Here is a 25,845-nt window from a genome sequence, read left to right as displayed (position 1 = left end):
TACTAATTTGTTCGATAATTGTCAAAGTGACATTGATCAACAAATTAACCCCATTACACTTAAATAATATTAGTGATATAAAATCACCAACAAACCTCCCCCATTTAAGTGTAATCTTGATTAACTTAAAATAAAATCATAACAACAACAAACTGATGCATAAATCAAATCTCGTAACGATTGAATTCACATTAGTATAGTATTAATTCAAAATATTCAAATATCAGGGTGTCACTTAGGATTGAACCCTTTCTGTTCTAAGTGAATACATGAAGATAATATACACAACAGTTTTCATTCTAAAAATTCTAACTTGACACTATATTTTACTAGCTTGTGTCCCATCGTTCAATAAGCATATCAAAGCCAAGTCCCAACTTCTTGAAGCAGCTAAACTTCATTCTTATATAGGTAGTTCTTTAGTTCTTGCACCTGCATATGCAATTTTCCAAAGAACTATTAAGAAATTAAATTTCAACCTCCTTAACTTGCAGTACTGAACACATACCTTGGGATGATGATAACAATGTGTTCCAATCTTCAAATATCAGGCTTTCCACATTGATGGGAATTGGGTATCTTAATATAAAGGATTTTAGGTGGACTTTAAACCCATCCCTACAGCCGCCTTGTGCGCAAGATCTCTAGCTAACCCTTTGGTTAAATGATCGGCTAAGTTCATCTGAGTTCTCACAAACTCCACAGATATCACACCAGTCATGATGAGCTCACGAATCATGCTATGTCTAACACCTAAATGTCTAGACTTCCCATTATACACTTGAATATAAGCCTTAGCCAAGGTTGCAGCACTATCACACCTGATAGAAATGGTAGATATCGGTTTTGGATAGAGTGGAATTTCATAAATCAAATTCATTAGCCACTCAGCTTCTTTACCAGCAGCAGACAATGCAACAAACTTGGATTCCATGATTGAGTTAGTAATACAAGTCTGTTTCTTAGATGCCCAAGAAATAACACCTCCTCCAAGAAGAAAAACCCAACAACTTGTAGAGGATTGATCCTCTAAGTTGTTAATCCAGCTGGCATCAGAATAACCTTCCAAAACAGAAGGATATCCACTATAAGTTAAACCATAATTCTGTTGGGTTTTGAGCATTCTAACACTCCTAAGTGTACATGCAACCCTAAATACCTTGGATCTATGTTTTTCTCTATTATACATGCAATAAGAATACCCAAGGTATTATCCTAATCTAGCATACAAAACAATGAGTGTAACAAGACAGAATACATACCTCTTTGATGTAGAAAGTCTTCATGAAGCTTAACTGCCTAGCCCCAATAGTGTGGAAGCCTCAAATGGAATCACAATCATCAAAACACTTAGAATAACTTGAGAGAGTTCTACACTTCATGAAATCGGCTAGCCCTCTTCTTTACTTTCTAATGTGATTCTAGTGGCCGATTTTTGTCAAGAATAAGATCTTTATATAGTGTTACAATTAGGGTAAATCCTTAATTGTCATGGCTTTCCATTTCCTTGTATCCATGGGTTCAAATACACCATGGAGCATCCATGGACCATCTTATGGGTTTTAGCCCAACTTGATTATCCATGGAGCATTAGCCCACTATATAAGTATGGATGATTTACACAATCAACCCATATATTTAATTAGTCTTCTTTTGATCACTTAATTAATCCTAAATTAATTCTTGATCAATACTAATTAAATAATCTTATTATTCTTATTATTAATATACTAGAATTTATAATATATTAATAACCATAAGTGTCTTATTTCTCTCATTATAGTCTATCCAAGTGCATGATGGTATGCAACCCAAATGGACCATGCCGGGTCGGGTCAACTCTTACCAATTATAGTTATGGACTTAGACATTAATCCAATAGTCTCCCACTTGGATAAGTCTAAAAGTATTATTGCGTATGACTTCAGGAACCAACTGGCAATCGTAGCTCTCAAAAGCTTCTGTCGAACTCTGACCTTGTAGATGAACTCTGACCTTGTCAATGACTTGTCCATTAGATAAGGGATCATATAATCCTCTGTTCTCATGATATCAGTCGGACAAATACATGGAACAACATCGTACTTATTGTCCAGCAGTTTGTTTCCCGATGTTCGATTTGTTTGACAAAGAACTTAATAGAACACATCAATTCAGTTCTGACCGGCCGGTACATAGATCACAACAAAATCATCGAGGGGCCCAGATATCGCTTCTATTTCTAGAAGGAACAGATAAACTTCGACTCATATACTTGCTCTACTACTTGTTGAATTGTACACAAAGGCACGTTTTATAACATCAAGTTACTGATGCGTTTACATGCAATCATTGCACAACCAACTCATAGGTAACAACTCATATCTCTATGTTTGAAAATTTATATGATATTACCGTCTCATGATCACTCGAGATAAATTCCATGAAGTGATACTAGTGAGCGTGGGTTTATTCCAATACTCATAACTTATGAGTACTCATGAATGTTGTAGCAACCATTGCCATGACTAAACCCATTTAGCCATCTACAAACCCGATTCATGACAGTCTTGATTCATACCTACTTCCAACATATGAACGACTGTGGAGTGTTTAAATAACTTAGTCATTCAGAAAGAATAACCTAGCTATTTTGGAAGTCAAAACGTGCAAAGTGAAACACAATAATAATTGAATCTAATATGGTCTCAGAACCTTTTTGAATATAAATAAAACCACTTTTTATTTATCACCATATTGATTACACATTATTCAATGTTTCAAATAATCAACTTAAGACTTGAATAAAAACAATAGTCGTCCCATGCTCCTAGCATGTACACTTTGTTTTTCTAAACAATAGTTATGCCATACCCCAACTATGCACACTATGTTTGTTTATGATCCTTACATTGTGATGTAGATCAATTGAACATGATTCCAATGATACTCATTTCACAATCCCAAATCCTTATTGTAAATGTGAGAATCCACGATTCCTATCATTTACCAAAAAAAAATGTTAGAATTTAAACTTTTATGCAATGTTCCTCTTGTAATGATTATTCACAAAGTCACCAAAACCTTGTCACTAGTCATTACAGAGTATTCCAAAGAAGGTCAACTTCTATGGAAAGAAAGTCTCATATTCAAAGTACATTGCTTTGAACATCCTTCTTGCATTAAGGTTTTCTAATTTTACATAGATTGAATAACTTCCACCTATGGAGACATTTCCGTAGTCCCATTTTGAATATCACTTCCGAACAAGAGTTACTTCTTTTCAGAAAATGTCAATATGGTCCTGCTAAAATTAACACTATACTTCCAAATGTCCTTGAGCAACCAATCTTTGGCAAACCTCAGATTTTCCTCGACAATTGCTTAATCACTTTAGTCATATCCAGTTCTAGACTTTTCCCTTCTAAATGCCTTAAGCATTTGGAAAATTTAGAAAGGATGAATATTATATCATGTGAAATCGATCCTATATTCGAAGCATATGGGACACGATTCATGATGTTTGACATAAAGACATGATACTAGACAAGTCTTTTGCTACAATATTTTTTATTTGCCATGTTTTCAAAATTTAACTATGAAGAGGGATGCCGTAATCATAATCGAATTTTGAAAACGCAATATATATAGAATTTCTTCAAGTTGAACCATTCCAACACAAAATTCATATATATTCTTGACTAAATATGATTAAAATCTCAATCTAAGCTTTAGAATTGAAATGAAGTATAATTTCCTCTCCCTTAATTAAAGCAAAACAACTTTTCAACCCCTGCAACTTCACGGATTGAAACTTTGTTTTCTATAATTAACATTGCTAGCTTGCAATACTAATCATAATAGTCATGCTCCCACTAACATGATGATTATCAACATAACACTTATGCTCCCACTAGCTCTGACATATTTTCAGAAATCTGCTGGACTTCTGAAATTTAGATTCATACACCTTTCCGTAGATAGCTCAGCTGTGTGTCTAAGAAATTTCAAGAACTATGAAAAGGGATGCCGTAATCATAGTCTCAATTGCTTAGGCATTTGCCATTTCTCACAAGTCCATGTTAGCGTGCCGGTTAACCACACGCGCTCCACTAACGACTTTTGAAAATGCAAATAACACAATTGCTATCTACGTAAAATCTACTTAGTGAAAGCGTTTCCTCACCATCATTTTCATGAATCGGAGAGAAACCTTATGAAACTTAGATTTTATAGTGTATGAGTTCTTAACCATGCGAATTTGTCAAAACCATAATCACAAGATAAGGTTAGTGACAAATTTAGCCTTACATGGATTAAACTTATTCAATCTTACTTTCTCATCACCTTGGTAGCACAAGGCCCACCACTGCTTCCAAGTTGAACTCTGATAACTCACATGCAAATCCAACTTATTTGAAGTAGATACAGAAATGAGAACTATGTCAACACGATAGGTTGCAAACCTTAAGTCGTGTGCTAGTGATAAATTACAGGTTTCACTCTTGACTAAATCTTGAAACTCTTTCAGGATCTTTAAGGCTCCCACTGTCCCCTTGACATATAAGTTTCCCCAGTCAAGAACCATTCCTTGACAAAACAAATATTCAAGGGATAGTGTGGATTCTTATCAAGACTAACACTTCACACAATTGGTCTTAGTTGGTCTTTGTCTCATCCAAGACATCACAACTTACCAATCTCAAATGTACAAGAGTAGAAACATTTCACACTACATTTCATAAGTGTTTTAAACCTTACTTTATGTCACTCAATGTTACAATCTTGGAGTATGACTCTAAGAATTGTTTTGGAACGAAGTATGACTCATCTCCTTGATCTTAACCAATCCAACAATTCATGACCTCTCTTCTTAGCCATAACAATGCACTAAGACGTCCTTAGAGTATGAACTTGTGATATGGTTTCTAAATCATTAAGATGATCATAAAACTGATACTAAAGTACTCTCCCATCTTTTCAGATTTGAGAAACTTTTATCCTTCTGCCTAATTTGATTCTTCTTATTCGCTCTGCCATACATTGGAACCTTTCCAATGTTACAGAATTATACTTAACCTTATAAGTATAATCATATTTACTAATCTTTAGTAAATCATGAAAAATCAATCTTTGTGGTGGACCTTGACCAGTTCACACCCAGTGTACCTAATTCCTTAGTCCTTGAATTGACTCACATATACATGTGATCAAAGAATTAGTCTTAATTTTTCAAAGATGAACATTCTCATTCATCATACAATACAACTTGTATGATTCCAAGTTTCTGTCCAATTGAAACTTCGGTGATGAAAAACTTTCTTCATTTGGTAAATTCAGACACTACCACAAATGAAAGAATCAAATCCACTTTCCAATATTGCTATTACTGGAAACATATAAGCAACAATTTTCCACAGATGCCATTGTAAGGATATTTTTTAAAATAAATAAAATTAAAACCCCTTTTTTTTCTTTTATTTTAAAACTTTGCAGAAAAACTTATCCTTACAATCCACATGAAAACCTTGTTGTTATCTATTCACAAGCAATATATTATAACTCCTAAGAAGTAGCTCAAGAATCCGATCTTCAAACTACGCGATAGAAATCCATCTACGCGATCAGATTCAGCATATTCTTTCTTTAAGTTTCTTTACCTTTTCTTTGATTCTTAAAACATCACCATGTAACCCAGTCACATCATGTATCAAGAATCTCAGAATAGAAACATAGCAGAGTTAGATAGTGGCTTTACCTGAAGTAGAGTCAGACTTATCGACTTTAACATCCTTAGGTAAATTATGGCAGATTTGCAACCAATGCCCCTTTCTTTGGCAATATAAACATATGGACCCTTTGATAATGGTACACGGGACTATCACATACTTAGTTTTTCTCTTTACCATTTGGTCAACCAAGTTGACTATGGCCGGTCCCTTTCCATTAGGAAGAGAAATGCTTTTCTAGATATCCAAAGCTACCATTGCTAATGTCCATTTAAGATTTGGGAAGTTGATCTTCTAATAAAATTTGCTTTACTAGTGTTTCAAATCATTGCTGATTACGGAACACAAAGAAAATAGATAAGATCATTAAGGCTCGTGTCATAGTCTGTCTCATAGTAGTCCCAAAGAGACCCGCTATGTTACTAAGAAAGTGATTGAACATCCAACTTTCACGAGACTTTGACACCCAACTCTCCCGGCTTGTCAATATGTGACTTTATCTCCAAGATGTGACCACACCAAGACCTTTACTTGCCAATAGGGCTCGAGTGACCTTAAACTTTTCAAGAACTTGTGGGGTAGGGAAAATAATTGGAGGAGGTGAAAGAAGTATGATTTCCATTGGAACATCATCTTCATTTAGGAAAGCTAGTTTCAAGAGATTTGGGAAGATCATAAATGTCTAAACCAGACATGTTTTGGGAGATATTCAAGATAGTTGATTTAAAGTCCTTAATATGATACCCAATATGAAATATTAAGGCTAGGACCCAACACAATATTTTATAATTTGGAACAGGGATGCTGTAATTCAAGCTATAAAATATTTGAAGGTAGGTGAATGATGATTCACCAATTTCCACCAAGATAAACGAAATGATTTATTAGGTTTTAATTAGATTTGAAATTCCTAGATCTTTTGAGATTCATTGAACTTTTCAATGGCATGTTTCAATCTCGAGTGTGCCCTCTCAAATTTTGTGACTGGGATGACGAGGATCACAAAACAAGGTGTGAATAACCATACCAATTCACTTGGTACCCTTAATATTATCACCTAATCAATGTACCGGTTAACCACAGACGCTCCATTGATCTATGACAAACATTAATTCACCCTTCGTGGTCCTTACTAGTCCAAGTTAGTGTGCCGGTTAACCACACACGCTCCACCAACGACTTGGTAAGGTACAAAGTGTGAATTCCATGGGCTAGCACCAAATTCACATTTTTCCTAAAGTAACTAAGATTGAGAATTATTAAGATTTTAGTTACTTAGTATTTATCATTAATACTTTTAATGAAGGGAGAATTTAAAGTCATTGTCCTACCCTTTCGGCTAACGACCCTCCACCAGTCAAGCAAGCGGTGGGTGAGAGTGGACACCCATTAAGTCGCCATTTTATAGGCAACAACCTTATACCCACCTTATAGACTGGCTTCGTGAATGAGGCCTACTAACGGTAAAACGACTTGTTCTTATACATATATAATAATTAACCATTAATGTTATAAATAGTATAAGGGTTGAATTTAAACTTTTAAAAATTATAAGGGCTAACTTGGAATTAAAGTATTCATAAGAGAAAACTTTTCAAATTCCAAAACTTGAGGGCAAGTTTTGAAACTATTCAAAACTAATTAATTCCATAACTTATGTGTTTAAAGTAGTTTTAATCCAAAAAACTCTTCAAGTTCCATAACTTATGGAAGACTTTAAACTAATAAAAGAACTAACTTTTCTTTATTTTTATAACTTATGGAATTAATTAAGGTTACACTTTTACTCTTTAATGAAGTGACTCTTGAACTTCCATAACTTGAGGACAAGTTATGGAGTCATAAAAAAAATTCAATGACACAAGACTCTTCATTTTATAATCATTACCAACTTTTATGAGTTTTATGAGTCTTTAATGTGACTCTTCATGTAACTCCTCAAGTTACATAAACACATTTTATACTCAACTCTTAGATTAAACTGGATTGAAAGCAACTATTTCAATTAACTTTTGTATTAATCTAAGCAACTCATAAGAACAAGATAATTCAAATCAAACTTTTTCATGTAATTAGTCTAAACCTTAAACTAATACAAAACATGAATCTATTGACAATTATCTTTTAAAATGGATTAGCATGAACATTACCACATTAAAAACAAGTTTATAAGTTCAAAAACAACTTAGGGTCATGTTCCTAGTCCATTTCTAACCAAAAAAAACTCAAAAATATGCTATCTGGGGGTCCAACTCGTCGAGTGCATGAACCGACTCGGCGAGTTGGATCGTTTTGATCAATTTTTAGGCATGGACTCGCCGAGTCCCTTGATGGACTCTCCGAGTCTGATGATCAAACAGCAACACTTTCGATTTTTTAAGCAGTTTTGCAGGTATAAAAAGAAAACAAGCCTAGGCTCTGATACCACTGTTGGGTTTTGACCATTCTAACACTCCTAAGTGTACATACCTTGGATCTATGTTTTCTCTATTATACATGCAATAAGAATATCCAAGGTATTATCCTAATCTAGCATACAAAACAATGAGTGTAACAATATAGAATACATACCTCTTTGATGTAGAAAGTCTTCATGAAGCTTGAGTGCCTAGCCCCAATAGTGTGGAAGCCTCAAATGGAATCACAATCATCAAAACACTTAGAATAACTTGAGAGAGTTCTACACTTCATGAAATCGGCTAGCCCTCTTCTTCACTTTCTAATGTGATTCTAGTGGCCGATTTTTGTCAAGAATAAGATCTTTATATAGTGTTACAATTAGGGTAAATCCTTAATTGTCATGGCTTTCCATTTCCTTGGATCCATGGGTTCAAATACACCATAGAGCATCCATGGACCATCCTATGGGTTTTAGCCCAACTTGATTATCCATGGAGCATTAGCCCACTATATAAGTATGGATGATTTACACAATCAACCCATATATTTAATTAGTCTTCTTTTGATCACTTAATTAATCCTAGATTAATTCTTGATCAATACTAATTAAATAATCTTATTATTCTTATTATTAATATACTAGAATTTATAATATATTAATAACCATAAGTGTCTTATTTCTCTCATTATAGTCTATCCAAGTGCATGATGGTATGCAACCCAAATGGACCATGTCGGGTCGGGTCAAGTCTTACCAATTATAGTTATGGACATAGACATTAATCCAACAAATTCATGGTCCCTTTCAAATACTTGCATACTCTATTCACAGCTTGCCAATGATGTGAACTAGGATTGCTAGTATATCTACTAAGCCTTCCCACAACATATGCTATAGCAGGCCTAGTACTAACCATGGCATACATTAGACAACCAATAGCCCTTCAGTATTCAAGTTGAGACACTGGAGATCCTTTATTAGGTAGAAGTTTAAGACTAGGATCTATAGGAGTGCTAACAGGAGAACAATTTTCAAAGTTAAACTTTTTCAATGTCTTCTCAATATAATGAGATTGAGAAATTAATCCCATTTTTTCCTTTTCGAATTCTTATACAAAGAATTACTTCAGCCTCCCCCATGTCTTTCATATCAAAACTAGATGATAAGAATTTCTTGGTTTTATCAACTTCTTCTAAATCAGTACCAAAAATCAACATATCATCTACATATAAGCAAATTGTGACTCCTTTACCATAAGTATCAAATTTTCTATATACACACTTGTCAGCTTGGTTTAATGCAAAACCATTAGACAAGACAACATCATCAAACTTTTGATGCCATTGTTTTGGTGCTTGTTTCAAACCATATAATGATTTCTTCAACTTGCACACTTTATGTTCATTTCCAGGCATCACAAACCCTTCAGGTTGTTTCATGTATATTTCCTCCTCCAATTCACCATTCAAGAATTTAGTTTTCACATCCATTTGGTGAATGACAAGATTATGTATAGCTGCAAGAGCTTATAATAATCTAATAGTATAAATTCTGGCAACAGGAGCATAAGTATCAAAGAAATCAATGCCTTCCTTTTGTCTAAAGCCTTGGATAACCAATCTGGCTTTATACTTATCTGTTGTGCCATCCACCTTCATTTTTCTTCTGATGATCCATTTACATCCTAATGACTTGCAACCAGGAGGTAAATCAGCCAATACCCAAGTATTATTATGCATGATAGAATCAATCTCATCATGACTTGCCTCTTTCCAAAAATGTACATCCTTAGACACCATAACTTCACTGAAAGTCTTTGGATCCTCTTCAATATTAAAACAATATTGATGTTGAGAAATAGTCTCATTCGTTGTTCCTTCAACTGAATATAGTTGAAAATCAGATCCAAAAGACCTAGCTTTTCTAGCTCTGGTGCTTTTCCTAGGTTCAGGTACATAACTTGCACCACCAGAAACATCTTCAGATTGAGTAGCACTCTTGCTGGAAGATTGATGAATCATGTCCCTTGGTCTAGGTATATATGTAAATCTTTCTTCATCAAAAATAGCATCTCTTGACACTATCACTGTGTTTACAGACACAGAGTCATTAGATTCTAAAACATATAATCTATATGCTTTGGAATGCTCAGCATATCCAATAAAGATACAATCTATACCTCTCTCACCCAATGTTTTCCTTTCGGGTTCAGTGAGCCTTACAACTGCTCTACAACCCCAAACTTTGAGATAACTCAAATTTGGTACCTTTTTACACCAAAGTTCATAAGGAGTATTTTTACTCCTTTTATTTGGAGTTCTATTCAAGATGTAACATGTTGTTAACATTGCCTCACCCCAAAACCCTTCACTTAAACCAGAATACGACAACACGGAATTAACCATTTCTTTCAAAGTCCTATTCTTCCTTTCAACTACACCATTTTGTTGTGGTGTGTATGGAGTTGTGGTTTGATGTATTATTCCTGTTGATTCAAAATAAAGTGGATCATAATACTCACCACCTCTATCAGTACGCAATACTTTTATTAATTCATTTTTATGAAGCTCAACTTGTTGTTTATAAATTTTAAATTTATCAAGTGCTTCATCCTTAGAGTGTAGCAAATAGATATAACAATATCTAGATGCATCATCAATAAATGTAACAACATACTTCTTGTTTCCAAGGGAAGGTGTTGCATGGAAATCACATAAATCACTATGTATAAGATCCAACACCTTGCTGTAACACCATAAATTTCAAAACAAATTTTCGCATTTTATAAAAAAAACATAATTCATTTAATATTCGTAAAAACACCCATGTTTGAGATACAATTCATGTCATAAAAAATCCCAAGATCTCATAACAAAAATCATGTGTGTGTGTATTGATCAAGCCGGCGCCTTCCCACGGTCGTCACTAGTACCTGAAACCAATAACACCAAACACTGTAAGCACAAAGCTTAGTGAGTTCCCCAAAATACCACATATAACACATATTACCCACTCGAGGCTATAACTATGTGGGACCGTGCACCCAAACTCTGTGAACTCTTAGGTTCTAACTCTGTAAACATGCACAACATAAATCACATAGAATAATGTAGCGCCACGCATAACATATATATAGCATACAAGCACTGTATCACATAACTCTACTTACCTACTAAAGGTAAAGTATAGTGAGAAGACTCACCTCGTGTATATTGATATATCTCTAATTAACACTTTTACAACTAAGGTTGACTAACCCTATCAAGTCAACACTGGTCAACTCTGGTCAACGGTCAACTTTGATCGGACTCGGCGAGTGCACCAAAGCAACTCGGTGAGTCTAACGCGTTTACTGACTCCCTCGGATCTTTTCTTGGCACGTCGAGCACTCCCCTAACTCAACGAGTTCCACCTGGATTGAATAGCAAGGTAACCACAACTCAACTCACCAAGTCTCAAGAACAACTCGGCGAGTTCCGGCTTGACTCAACCCCATATTGACTCTTCCTGACTCACTGGGTTATCCCCCAACCCCGCGAGTCCACTCACTGAACATATTACGTGAAACCCCAACCCTACTCGCCGAGTCCCAAGAACAACTCGGCGAGTTCATGCTATGCACACACTTTTATTGACCTTCTGAGGTCAGATCTGCTTTCCCAAAGCCTAGATCTGGCCTTCCCAAGCATGATTGTAATGTAAAGTTCGAAACTTCATGCTTGTATAACCCCCACAAGGCATCAAAAGGTGATTTGGTCCCAAAAATAACCACCTAGGTCCAATGACTCCATAATAACCCAAAAAGGCCCAATGGTTAAGGTCTCTGGACCTCTTTGAGTCCATATCCAAGGCATAAACTCGAAGAGGGAGCATTTGCTTCACATAATCACTCTCCAAAGGGGTTATGTCGCACCCCGCTAAAGCGGAAATGCAAGATATGACAGCGATAACGGTTTCATTGCAAAAGATAAAGATACATCACCATAGTAGTATTTAAAAGTTTAACACCCATAGCTTCAAAAGAAACAAAATACAAGTTTTTCAAAAATAACATTGTTCAAAGATAACTTCATAAATAACTTCAACACGATGCAGCATGCTCTATGATGATGATGTTGGGTTTTGAGCATTCTAACACTCCTAAGTCTACATGCAACCCTAAATACCTTGGATCTATGTTTTCTCTATTATACATGCAAATAAGAACATCCCAGGTATTATCCTAATCTAGCATACAAAATAATGAGTGTAACAAGATAGAATACATACCTCTTTGATGTAGAAAGTCTTCATGAAGCATGAGTGCCTAGCCCCAATAGTGTGGAAGCCTCAAATGGAATCACAATCACCAAAACACTTAGAATAACTTGAGAGAGTTCTACACTTCATGAAATCGGCTAGCCCTTTTCTTCACTTTCTAGTGTGATACTAGTGGCTGATTTTGTCAAGAATAAGATCTTTATATAGTATTACAATTAGGGTAAATCCTTAATTGTCATGGCTTTCCATTTCCTTGGATCCATGGGTTCAAATACACCATGGAGCATCCATGGACCATCCTATGCGTTTTAGCCCAACTTGATTATCCATGGAGCATTAGCCCACTATATAAGTATGGATGATTTACACAATCAACCCATATATTTAATTACTCTTCATTTGATCACTTAATTAATCCTTGATTAATTCTTGATCAATACTAATTAAATAATCTTATTATTCTTATTATTAATATACTAGAACTTATAATATATTAATAACCATAAGTGTCTTATTTCTCTCATTATAGTCTATCCAAGTGCATGATGGTATGCAACCCAAATGGACCATGCCGGGTCGGGTCAAGTCTTACCAATTATAGTTATAGACTTAGACATTAATCCAACAGTCTCCCACTTGGATAAGTCTAAAACTATTATTGCGTATGACTTCAGGAACCAACTGGCAATCGTAGCTCTCAAAAGCTTTTGTCGAACTCTGACCTTGTAGATGAACTCTGACCTTGTCAATGACTTGTCCATTAGATAAGGGATCATATATTCCTCCATTCTAGATATCATATGGACTCAGACATGGATTATAATCATTCTCTCTGTCCATTTGTTGTTTCCCGATTTCCGATTTATGACGACTGACTAATTGAACAAATCAAATCAGTCCTGGCCCGGCCGAGCACTTCCATTTGTCATCATCAAATCATCGAGGGGCCCACAGATATCACTTTTATCCCGAAGGTAAAAGGAATGACAAACTTCGACTCATATGACTTGTTCTACTACTTGTTGAATCATACACAAAGGCACGTTTTATAGCACCGAGTTACCAAATGCATTTTCGTGCAATCAATGTACTATCAACTCATAGTAACAACTCATATCTCTAGGTTTGAAGAATATAAAATATTATCGTCTCATGATCACTCGTGATAAAATCCATGAAGTGATTCCAATGAGCGCGGGTTGAATCCAATACTCAGAACTTATGAGCACTCGTGAGTGTTGTAGCCCTTTGTCCAACACCTTAGACCTCTACAAGCCAACTCATGACAGTCTTAATTCATATCTACTTCCAACATATGACCGACTGTGGATGGTTTGAATAACTTAGTCATTCCGGAAGAATAACCTAGTTTATTCGGGAAGTCAAAACATGCAAAGTGAAACACGATAATAATTGAATCCAATATGGTCTCAGAACTTATGAATATAAATAAAACACCTTTTATTTATCACCATATGATTACACATTATTCATTGTATACTCTTTCAGCTATCAACTTTATTCTTGAATTTAAAACAATAGTTGTTCGATGCTCCAAGCATGTACACTATGTTTTCTAAACACTAATCATGCCACACACCAAGTATGCATACTATGTTTGTCAATGATCTTTTTCTTTGCAAACTAGATCCATTGAACACAACTTCAATGATTCTCTTTTCACACTCCCAAATCCTTACTGCAAATGCAAGAATTCCAAATTCATGTCATATACTGGAATCTGTTAGATTCTAAACTTATATGCATTGATCCTCTTGTAATGATTATGCACGAAGTCAGAAAGACTTGACAACGACCATTACAGAGTATTCCAAATGAGATCAGCTCCTTGGGAACATCCTTCTTGCATTAACTTTCCTAATCTTACACAGATTGAATAATTTCTAACTTTGAAACATTTCCAGATTCCATTTTGACTATCACTTCTGAACAAGAGTTACCTCCTTACAGATTATGTCAATATGGTCCTTCCAGAATTATCCCTATACTTCCAAATGTCCTTGAGCAACCAATCTTTGGTAAACCTTTAGATTGTCCTCGATAATTGTTTAATCCTTTTAGTCATATCCAGTTCTAAACCTTTTCCCTTCTTAATGCCCCAGGTATTTGGAAAATTTTAGAAAGGATGAATATAGCACATAATTCAGATTATGGGACACGATTCATGATATCTCACATAAGGACCAAACCAGTCTTTTGCTATAACATTTCCATTTCTATTTTCCAAGTTCTCATAATTCAGATTATGAAAAGGGATACCGTAATCATAATCGAATTTTAGAACGCAAATAATGGACCCATATACAAAATTTCCTTATGTTGAGCCATTCCAACATGAAATTCATATATATCCTTGACTAAATGATTAAAACCTCACGATCTAAGCTTATAGATTTGAGATGAACTATACTTTTCTCTCCCTTAATTATAGCAAAACAACACTTTCAACCCCTGAAACTTCACGAATTGAAACTTTTTTTTTCTATAATTAACATTGCTAACTTGCAACTCTAATCATAATTATCATGCTCCCACTAACATGATGATTATTAGCATAACACTTATGCTCCTACTAGCTCTGACATATTTCCAGAATTCTATTGGACTTCTAAAATTTAGATTCATACACCCTTTCTTAGATAGCTCACATGTGTGTCTAAACAATTTTTAGAACTATGAAAAGGGATGATGTAATCATAGTCTCAATTGCTTAGGCATTTTCCATTTCTCACAAGTCCATTTTAGTGTGCCGGTTAACCACACGCGCTCCACTAACAAGTTATGAAAAATGCAAATAACAGAATTGCCATCTACGTAAAATCTACTTAGTGAAAGCGTTTCCTCACCATCATTTTCATGAATCGGAGAGAAACCTTATGACACTTAGATTTTAAAGTGTATGAGTTCCTATCCATGTGAATTTGTTAAAACCATAATCACAAGATAAGGTTAGTGACAAATTCAGCCTTACATGGATTAGACTTGTTCAATCTTAGTTTCTTGTCACCTTGGTAGCATAAGGCCCACCAATGCTTCCAAGTTGAACTCTGATAACTCACATGCAAATTCAACTTATTTGAAGTAGGTACAGAAATAAGAATTATGTCAACACGATAGGTTGCAAACCTTAAGTCGTGTGCCAGTGATAAATTACAGGTTTTACTCTTGATTAAATCTTGAAACTCTTTCAGGATTTTTAAGGCTCCCACTGTCCTCTTGACATATAAGTTTCCCCAGTCAAGAACCATTCCTTGACAAAACAAATATTCAAGGGATAGTGCGGATTCTTATCAAGACTAACACTTCACACAATTGGTCTTAGTTGGTCTTTGTCTCATCCAAGACATCACAACTTACCAATCTCAAATGTACAAGAGTAGAAACATTTCACACTACATTTCATAAGTGTTTTAAACCTTACTTTATGTCACTCAAGGTTACAATCTTGGAGTAAGACTCTAAGAATTGTTTTGGAACGAAGTATGACTCATATTCTTGATTTTAACCAATCCAACAATTCATGACCTCTCTTCTTAGCCATAACAATGCACTAAGACGTCCTTAGAGTATGAATTTGTGATATGGTTTCATAATCATTAAGATGATCATGAAATATGATACTAAAGTACTCTCTCATCTTTTCAGATTTGAGAAACTTTTATCTTTCTGCCTAATTTGATTCTTCTCATTTGTTTTGTCATACATTGTATCCTTTCCAATGTTACAGAATTCTACTTAACCTTATAAGTATAATCATATATACTAATCTTTAGTAAATCATGACAAATCAATCTTTGTGGTGGACCTTGACCAGCGCACACCCAGTGTACCTAATTCCTTTGTCCTTCAATTGACTCACATATACATGTGATCAAAGAATTAGTCTTAATTTTCAAAGATGAAAATTTCTCATTCATCATACAATACAACTTGTATGATTCCAAGTTTCTTTCCAATTGAAACTTGGGTGATGAAAACTTTCTTCATTTGGTAAATTCAGACACTACCACAAATGAAAGAATCAAATCCACTTTCCAATATTGCTATTACTGGAAACATATAAGCAACAATTTTCCACAGATGTCATTGTAAGGATATTTTTAAAATAAATAAAATTAAAACCCCTTTTTTTCTTTTATTTTAAAACTTTTGCGGAAAAACGTATCCTTACAATCCACATGAAAACCTTGTTGTTATCTATTCATAAGCAATATATTATAACTCTTAAGCAACAGCTCAAAATTCTGATCACCGAACCATGCGATCGAAACCCACCTTCGCAATCAGAATCAACATATACTTACTTTAAGCTTCCTATCTTTTCTTTTGATTCTTAAAAAATTAGCATGTGACCCATTCACATTATGTAATAAGAATCTCTAAATAGGAACTTAATAGAGTTAGTCAGTGGACTTTACCTAAAGTAGAGTCAAACTTATCGACTTTAACATCCTTAGGTAAATTATGACAGCTTCGCAACCAATGCCCCTTTCTTTGGCAATCTAAACATATGGGCCCTTTGATAATGGTACACGGGACTATCACAGACTTAGTTCATTTGGTCAACCGAGTTAACTATGGCCGGTCCCTTTCCATTGGGAAGAAAATGTTTTTCTGGATTTCTTGTGTCACTATTGTCAATGTCCATCAAGTTTTGAGGAAGTTGATCTTAACAAATAGATAAGATCATTAAGGTTCTTGACATAGTCTGTTTCATAGGTGTTCCAAAAGTACTCACTATGTGACTTAGAAAGTGATTGAACCACCAACTTTCTCAAGACTTTGACACCCAACTCTCCCGGCTTGTCAATATTTGACTACATCTCCAAGATGTGATCACACCTAGACCTTGCCTTGCCAATAGGACTTGAGTGACCTTGAACTTGTGGGTTAGGGAGAATAATTGAAAGAGGTGAAAGAAGTACGATTTCCAAGGGACATCATCTTCATTTAGGAAAGCTTGTTTCAAGAGATTTGGGATGATCAGAAATGTCTAAACCAGACATCTTTTTGGGAGATATTCAAGATAGTTGATTTAAAGTCCTTAATATGACACCCAATATGAAATATTAAGGCTAGGACCCAACAAACTATTTTATAACTTAGAAGAGGTATGCCGTAATCCAAGCTATAAAATATTTAAAGGTAGGTGAATGACGATTCACCAATTTCCACCAAGATAAACGAAATGATTTATTAGGTTTTAATTGGATTTGAAATTCCTAGATCTTTTGAGATTCATTGAACTTTTCAATGGCATGTTTCAATCTCGAGTGTGCCCTCTCAAATTTTGTGACTGGGATGCCGAGGATCACAAAACAAGGTGTGAATAACCATACCAATTCACTTGGTACCCTTAATATTATCACCTAATCAATGTGCCGGTTAACCACACACGCTCCATTGATCTATAACAAACATTTAGTCACCCTTCATGGTCCTTACTAGTCCAAGTTAGTGTGCCAGTTAACCACACACGCTCCACCAACGACTTGGTAAGGTACAAAGTGTGAATTCCATGGGCTAGCACCAAATTCACATTTTTCCTAAAGTAACTAAGATTGGGAATTAAATAAAAATATTTAGTTACTTTATAATAATCATTATACTTTTAATGAGAATTTAAAGTCATTGTCCTACCCGTTCGGCTAACAACCCTCCACCAGTCAAGCAAGCAGTGGGTGAGAGTATACATCCATTAAGTCGCCATTTTATAGGCAACAACCTTATACCCACCTTATAGACCGGTTTCGTGAATGACGCCTACTAATGGTAAAACGACTTGTTCTTATACATATATATATATATATATATATATATATATATATATATATATATATATATATATATATATATAATAATTAACCATTAATGTTATAAATAGTATAAGTGTTGAATTTTAACTCTTTAAAATTCTAAGGGCTAACTTAGAATTAAAGTATTCATAAGAGAAAACTTTTCAAATTCCAAAACTTGAGGGCAAGTTTTGAAACTATTCAAAACTAATTAATTCCATAACTTATGTGTTTAAAGTAATTTTAATCCAAAAAAAACTCTTCAAGTTCCATAACTTATGGAAGACTTTAAACTAATAAGAGAATTAACTTTTCTTTATTTTTATAACTTATGGAATTAATTAAGGTTACACTTTATTTATTTATTTATTTATTTATTGATTAATGAAGTGACTCTTGAACTTCCATAACTTGAGGACAAGTTATGGAGTCATAAAAAAGTATTCAATGACACAAGACTCTTCATTTTGTAACCATTACCAACTTTTATGAGTTTGATGAGTCTTTAATGTGACTCTTCATGTAACTTGAGGACAAGTTACATAAACACATTTTATACTCAACTCTTAGATTAAAATGGATTGAAAGCAACTATTTCAATTAACTTTTCTATTAATCTAAGCAACTCATAAGAACAAGATAATTCAAATCAAACATTTCCATGTAATTAGAGTAACACTTTAAACTAATACAAAACATGAATCTATTGACAATTATCTTTAAAATTGGATTAGCATGAACATTACCACATCAAAAACAAGTTTATAAGTTCAAAACAACTTAGGGTAATGTTCCTAGTCCATTTCTAGCCAAAAACCTCGAAAATATGTTGTCTGGGGGTCCAACTCGTCGAGTGCATGAACCAACTCGGCGAGTTGGATCGAATTGATCACATTTTAGGCATGGACTTGCCAAGTCTCCTGATGGACTTGCCGAGTCTGATGATCAGACAGCAACAAATTCGTTTTTTCAGCTTCTATTGCAGGTATAACAAGAAAACAAGCCTAGGCTCTGATACCACTGTTGGGGTTTGAGCATTCTAACACTCCTAAGTGTACACTTCATGAAATCGGCTAGCCCTTTTCTTCACTTTCTAGTGTGATACTAGTGGCCGATTTTGTCAAGAATAAGATCTTTATATAGTGTTACAATTAGGGTAAATCCTTAATTGTCATGGCTTTCCATTTCCTTGGATCCATGGGTTCAAATACACCATGGAGCATCCATGGACCATCCTATGGGTTTTAGCCCAACTTGATTATCCATGGAGCATTAGCCCACTATATAAGTATGGATGATTTACACAATCAACCCATATATTTAATTAGTCTTCTTTTGATCACTTAATTAATCCTAGCTTAATTCTTGATCAATACTAATTAAATAATCTTATTATTCTTATTATTAATATACTAGAACTTATAATATATTAATAACCATAAGTGTCTTATTTCTCTCATTATAGTCTATCCAAGTACATGATGGTATGCAACCCAAATGGACCATGCCGGGTGGGGTCAAGTCTTACCAATTAAAGTTATGGACTTAGACATTAATCTAATAGATGAATCTTTATATCCACTTACTAATTACTTCCTGAAAAAGCATGTAAAACGAGCATCAACTATGAAAATAGTTCGTGAGTTCACAAGTTTACAAAATCGAGCTTGAATAAGGCTTTTCGTAAATACAAGTACATTGCTTTAATGAGAAACAAAGTTGATTGCTATTAATGAATACAAGTTTATTGCTATAACGAGAAACGAGTTTGTATGTGTATGAGCAAACAATGAGTCTCAACCAAACCTATGACTGAAGCCCTTTCGAGATCTATGCTTATCGTTCAATAGATGAATATGGTATCATGCACTCCAGCGATTCGAGCGAGTGAGGAGTTGTCAATTCCTAATAGCGCTATCCATAATGACCATTGGCTCAAAGACTTAATGGTTAGAGATAAGGGAAGGGCCTTAGTACGATAAGTTCTCATGTTCCGTGTTGCATAGACATACATAAAGAAACATAGCAATACAATAGCAATCATGTTTGATAATAATCAATTTGAATACAAAATGCAAACAATAGTTTTTCTGGACATGCTTTTCCACCCCAAAACATAAAAACCGAAAATACGGAAGTGCGTGAATACTCACAGTATGCTAAATATAGCAACCAAGTTTATACGAGTTAGATAAATACAACGGATATAAATAGTTTAGGACATGCTTTTCCACCCCAAAACATTTAAAAACATAAAATAGGGGATTGGTGAATACTCACAGTATGCAAAATATAGTAATCAAGTTTATACGAGTCAATTAAATATAACGAAGATAAATAGTTTAGGACATGCTTTTCCACCCCAAAACATAACCGAAAATAGGGGAGTGCCTGAATACTCACAATGTTTCGAGTAGATACAATTAGTGTCTCGGAATGTACCAACGTCTTACTACCGGGATCCTACGACATCAAACACACACTAGTGAGTTTCCATGTCGACATCTAATGCTAATATACTAAATTCTACATATAGTGAAATGCCAATTTATGATTTAGTATTTGATTTTATATTAATTGGTTACACTTTTTCTGAAATAATGAAATTCTACAAATCGTGCGATTAATTACAACATTGGAATATAAATTTTCCAAATTTTTAAGTCTTTATAACAACATAAATTCACGAAAAATAGCATTCAAAGGATAAAAATTCTCAAACTTTTTATTTAACTGTTATTACACAATACTAAGCTGGGAAAAATATAAAAATGGATTTCCAAACTGTTTAATTATATTTTATGATTTTTGAGCATTTATTCCAATAAAAATTGAAATAAATAGAAAAAAGTTTTCAAAATTACCCAAACTTTTTATTTAACTGTTAATATACATAACTAGGCTGGGAAAAATATAAAAGATATTTTTTAGTGGGCATTTCTATTTTTCCTTGTTTTATTCCTTTAAATAATCATTAATTGAAGAAATAATATTAAACAGTTAAAATAAATTACCAAAATTTTTTGTAACATCATTTACAGTATCAATAACCTGGGAAAAATACCAAAAGTGGTTTTCATATTGTATAATCCGGTTTTGGGTATTTATGTGTATTTAGGTGTATTTAAGTGTATTTAACTTTAGAAAATAAGAGAAAAATAGTTTACAGTAGATAAAAATCACCACAATTTTTATGTAACCTTATACTGTAAAACATGATGTTCTGGTAAATTTTCATGAATTTTGGATAAACAAAACTATTTTCCTATTTTTAGGCCATTATAATTACCAAAAACTGGGAAAAATAGTAAGGTATGATGAAAAATGTTGAAATTATTTTTCTGAGTCACCCATCACAGGTAAGGTATGCGAAAATTGTTAGATACAATTTTCACACTCTCTAAAGTGGTTTTGTGATTTATTATACCCAAACAAAAAGAAAATCAGAAATCATACCAAACAGCAACAATTTTCACACTCTCTAAAGTGGTTTTTGTGATTTATTAGTGAGGGGTCATTATTCACCATAAGGGTCATCCATGAATTTGTTTCGGATTTATTGACCTATGGAAGTATTTTATGTGATTTATGCCCTTGGTTTCTAGCAATAATTTAAATAAATCAAAGAAACAATAAAAGCTTTTGGTATTTTTACAGATTATCACATGCGTGTGAGGGCTTTCAAAAGAAAAAATGTTCAAAATTTAATCAGAAGGGAAATAGGGGTATTTAACCCAAACAAGTTAAGAAATGTTGCATGCAATGGTGCATGAGATGTAAATGTGGCGGAAGTTCATGAATTTGTGTAGCCCATTCAGTGGGGTTTTTGAAACGACATAAATTTTAAAACCAATTTTTCATTTTTACAAACATCAAAACATCGAGTAATAATTTAAATTCCAATGTAAACAATATTGTCACGACCGATTACATCACAAATATCATAAAAATAGTTTTCCCCGAGTATGTGTACGATCACGCCGGCGCCTTCCCACGGTCCTCGCTAGTACCTGAAACACATAACACACAACTGTAAGCATAAATGCTTAGTGAGTTCCCCAAAATACAACCTACGCACATACGCATTTCCAGGCCCTGACCTTCCGGTCCATGTGTCTCAGGGGACTTCCGTCCCGACTGGGTAAACCTTCCGGTCCTACCCACGTCAACCTTACGGTCTACATTACAACGCCTTCCGGCCCGTAACATATTCGCCTTCCGGCCCATATCAAGCATATCATACATGGCACATATAACGATTAACTTATCACACAAAATGCATATATCTCATATCATATTCGACCTTCCGGTCACCCAGACAAACCCTTTCGGGTACAGTAAAGTGAGAAGACTCACCTCGTATATCTAGATAACTCGCGAACCTTGGAAATCACTCGTGCTCGAACCCCCGAGCTATAATCCTCCTATAACATCATATATCTCTAATTAATACTTTTACCACTAAGGTTGACTATCCCTATCAAGTCAACACCAGTCAACTCTAGTCAACAGTCAACGGTCAATTTGACCGGACTCGGCGAGTGCACTAGAGCGACTCGGCGAGTCTAAGCGTTTTCACCAACTCGCTAGGATTCTCATTTGACATGTCGAGTACTCCCCTGACTCGACGAGTTCCACCTGATCATCAATCGCAGGGCCATCGCGACTCAACTCGCCGAGTCGCAAGGACAAATCGGCGAGTTCCAGCTCAACTCAGTCCACCTCTCAATCCCTCTCTAACTCTCTATGACTCACTGAGTCAACCATAACTCGGCAGGACCACTCACTGAGTGGTTAAGGACAATCTTCATGCTACTCGCCGAGTCTGTTCTTCAGACTCGGCGAGTCCATGCCATGCATCAACTCAATCTTGCTTCTGAGGTAAGATCCGCTCCATACACTCATAGATCTGGCCCTCCTAAGCTCATTCATCACGTAAAGTCACAGTCTTGGCTACCATGCAACACTTACAAAGCTCTTTTTGGAGAAATGACCTCTAATATGGCAACCCTAGTCTCCAACCCAAAAGGAAGGACATAAAGCATAACATTTGGGAGTTTCTGGACCTGCTAAGGTCCAGATCTAGGTACCATATCTCCATGGGACCTCTCACACTTCAATTACAAAGAAAATAAGGCAAGAAGAAACCCTAGATTTGACCATATCAACAAAAACACGAAAATAAGCTCTGAAAGATACCTCAAGAAGCTTCCCTTGCGAAATGGAAGTAGATCCAAGCTCCCAACTCTTCTAGCTTGACTTTCCCCCTTCCTTTCTTGCAAATACACAAAAATTTGGTGAACAATAGCCTCTTATCTCACTCACAGGAACCCTTAGCTGCTTTGGTGCTCTCAAGGATCAAGGTGGCCGCAATGAAGGGCCTTAAGGTCCTTTAAATAGAGCTTACTACCGGGAAATTAGGGTTTCATCAAACAGCACGGACTCGCCGAGTCCATCCCTTGGACTCGCCGAGTCCAGGCGCGAACCCGCGTCTAGAACCGCGACCCTACTTGGCGAGTTCGAGCTCCAACTAGCCGAGTCCCCTCACAAAACACCAAAAAAAATATGCGAATAAAAGATACCTGGAAATTCAGGCTGTTACAATTCTCCCCCACTAGAACTAGATTTCTCCCTTGAAGTCTCGCTCTGCAAATAGCTCCAGATGCTGCTCACGCATCTCATGCTCCGGCTCCCAGGTCATCTCTGATCCCTTCCGATGCTGCCACTGAACCAACACCAGGGGTACCTCCTTGTTCCTCAAAACCTTGATCTGCCGATCTCTGATGGCCACTGGCCTCTCGGCATAATTCAGGCTCGCATCTACCTGAATATCCTCTAATGGAACCACTGTCGATTCATCGGCTATACACTTCCTCAGCTGCGACACATGAAAAGTGTCGTGAATCTGCCCCAACTCTGCTGGCAAATCCAAACGGTAGGGTACCCGGCCTACCCTCGCGATCACACGGAAAGGACCAATATACCAGGGCCCCAACTTGCCCCTCTTCCTGAATCGAATCACTCCTTTCCAAGGAGAGACCTTCAGGAGTACAAGATCGCCGACCTGAAGCTCAAGCTCAGACCGGCATCTGTCTGCATAACTCTTCTGTCGGCTCTGAGCGGTCAACAACCTCTTCTTGACCTACTGAATCTGCTTGGTCGTCTGGAGTACGATCTCCGTGCTACCCATCACCCGCTGCCCCACCTCACCCCAGCAGATGGGGGTGCGACACCTCCGCCCATACAACAGCTCAAAGGGTGGCATACCAATGTTCGAATGATCGCTATTGTTATACGAAATCTCTGCTAAAGGTAGATAGGTGTCCCAGCTCCCTCTGAAATCCAAAACACATGCTCGGAGCATATCCTCAAGCGTCTGCATCGTCCGCTCACTCTGACCGTCTGTCTAGGGATGATATGCGGTACTAAAATGCAGTCTAGTACCCAACTCCTCATGGAACTTCTTCCAGAACCTGGAAGTGAAACGCACATCACGATCAGAAACAATCGAGATCGGCACCCCATGCCGCAATACCACCTCCCTCACGTATAATTCCGCCAACTTCTCCGCAGAAAAGCTCTCGCTGATGGCTATAAAATGTGCGCTCTTCGTCAATCTATCTACGATCACCCAAATTGCATCGACTCCCCTTGCAGTCCGCGGCAATTTGGTGATAAAATCCATGGTAATCCGTTCCCACTTCCATTCGGGAAAATCTAGCGGCTGCAATTTACCATGCGGTCGCTGGTGCTCGGCCTTGACCTGCTGACAAGTCAAGCATCTCTCAACAAACCATGCAACATCCCTTTTCATATAGGGCCACCAATACTCCTTCCTTAGATCCAAATACATTTTCGTAGCCCCGGGATGAATCGATAATTTCGATCGATGCGCTTCCTCCATCAAAATAGCACGCGCACCACCCACAAACGGTACCCAAATCCGACCCTGAAAAGTCATAAGCCCTCGACCATCCGTGACGAATCCTGATACCTGACCTACAACCCGCTCCCTCTTCTGGTTTTCAGGTTTCGTGGCCTCAGCCTGAGCTCCTCAAATAGTATCCAAAATCAGGGTCATTACCGTCAATCTCATACAAATATCTCGGATCGGGGCGCTTTTCGCCCTACGGCTCAACGCGTCGGCTACCACATTAGCCTTGCCTGGGTGGTACTGGATCTCACAATCGTAATCCTTCACCACATCCAACCACCTCCTCTGTCGCATATTCAGATTTGGCTGATCCATCAAGTACTTCAGGCTCTTGTGATCCGTGTAGATGGTACACCGAACCCCATAAAGATAATGCCGCCAGATCTTAAGGGCAAACACCATAGCCCCCAATTCCAGGTCGTGGGTGGGATATCTCGACTCATGAGGCTTCAACTGCCTCGAAGCATACGCTATCACATGACCCCTCTGCATAAGCACCGCCCCCAAACCCGATATAGATGCATCACAGTACACCACAAGATCCTCCATCCCTTCCGGGAGTGTGAGAACTGGAGCCTCACACAATTTATGACGAAGCGTCTCGAATGATGACTGCTGCTCCGGTCCCCATGAAAACACAACACCCTTCCGGGTCATCCTAGTAAGTGGCATGACAATCTTGGAGAAATCCTTGATAAACCTGCAATAATATCTAGCCAAAACAAG

The sequence above is a fragment of the Lactuca saligna genome, chromosome 7 (assembly GCF_052625555.1).
Source record: "Lactuca saligna cultivar CGN05327 chromosome 7, ASM5262555v1, whole genome shotgun sequence".
Lineage (NCBI taxonomy): Eukaryota > Viridiplantae > Streptophyta > Magnoliopsida > Asterales > Asteraceae > Lactuca > Lactuca saligna.
The sequence above is the reverse complement of the archived record's forward strand: the minus strand, read 5'-3'. Positions refer to the sequence as shown.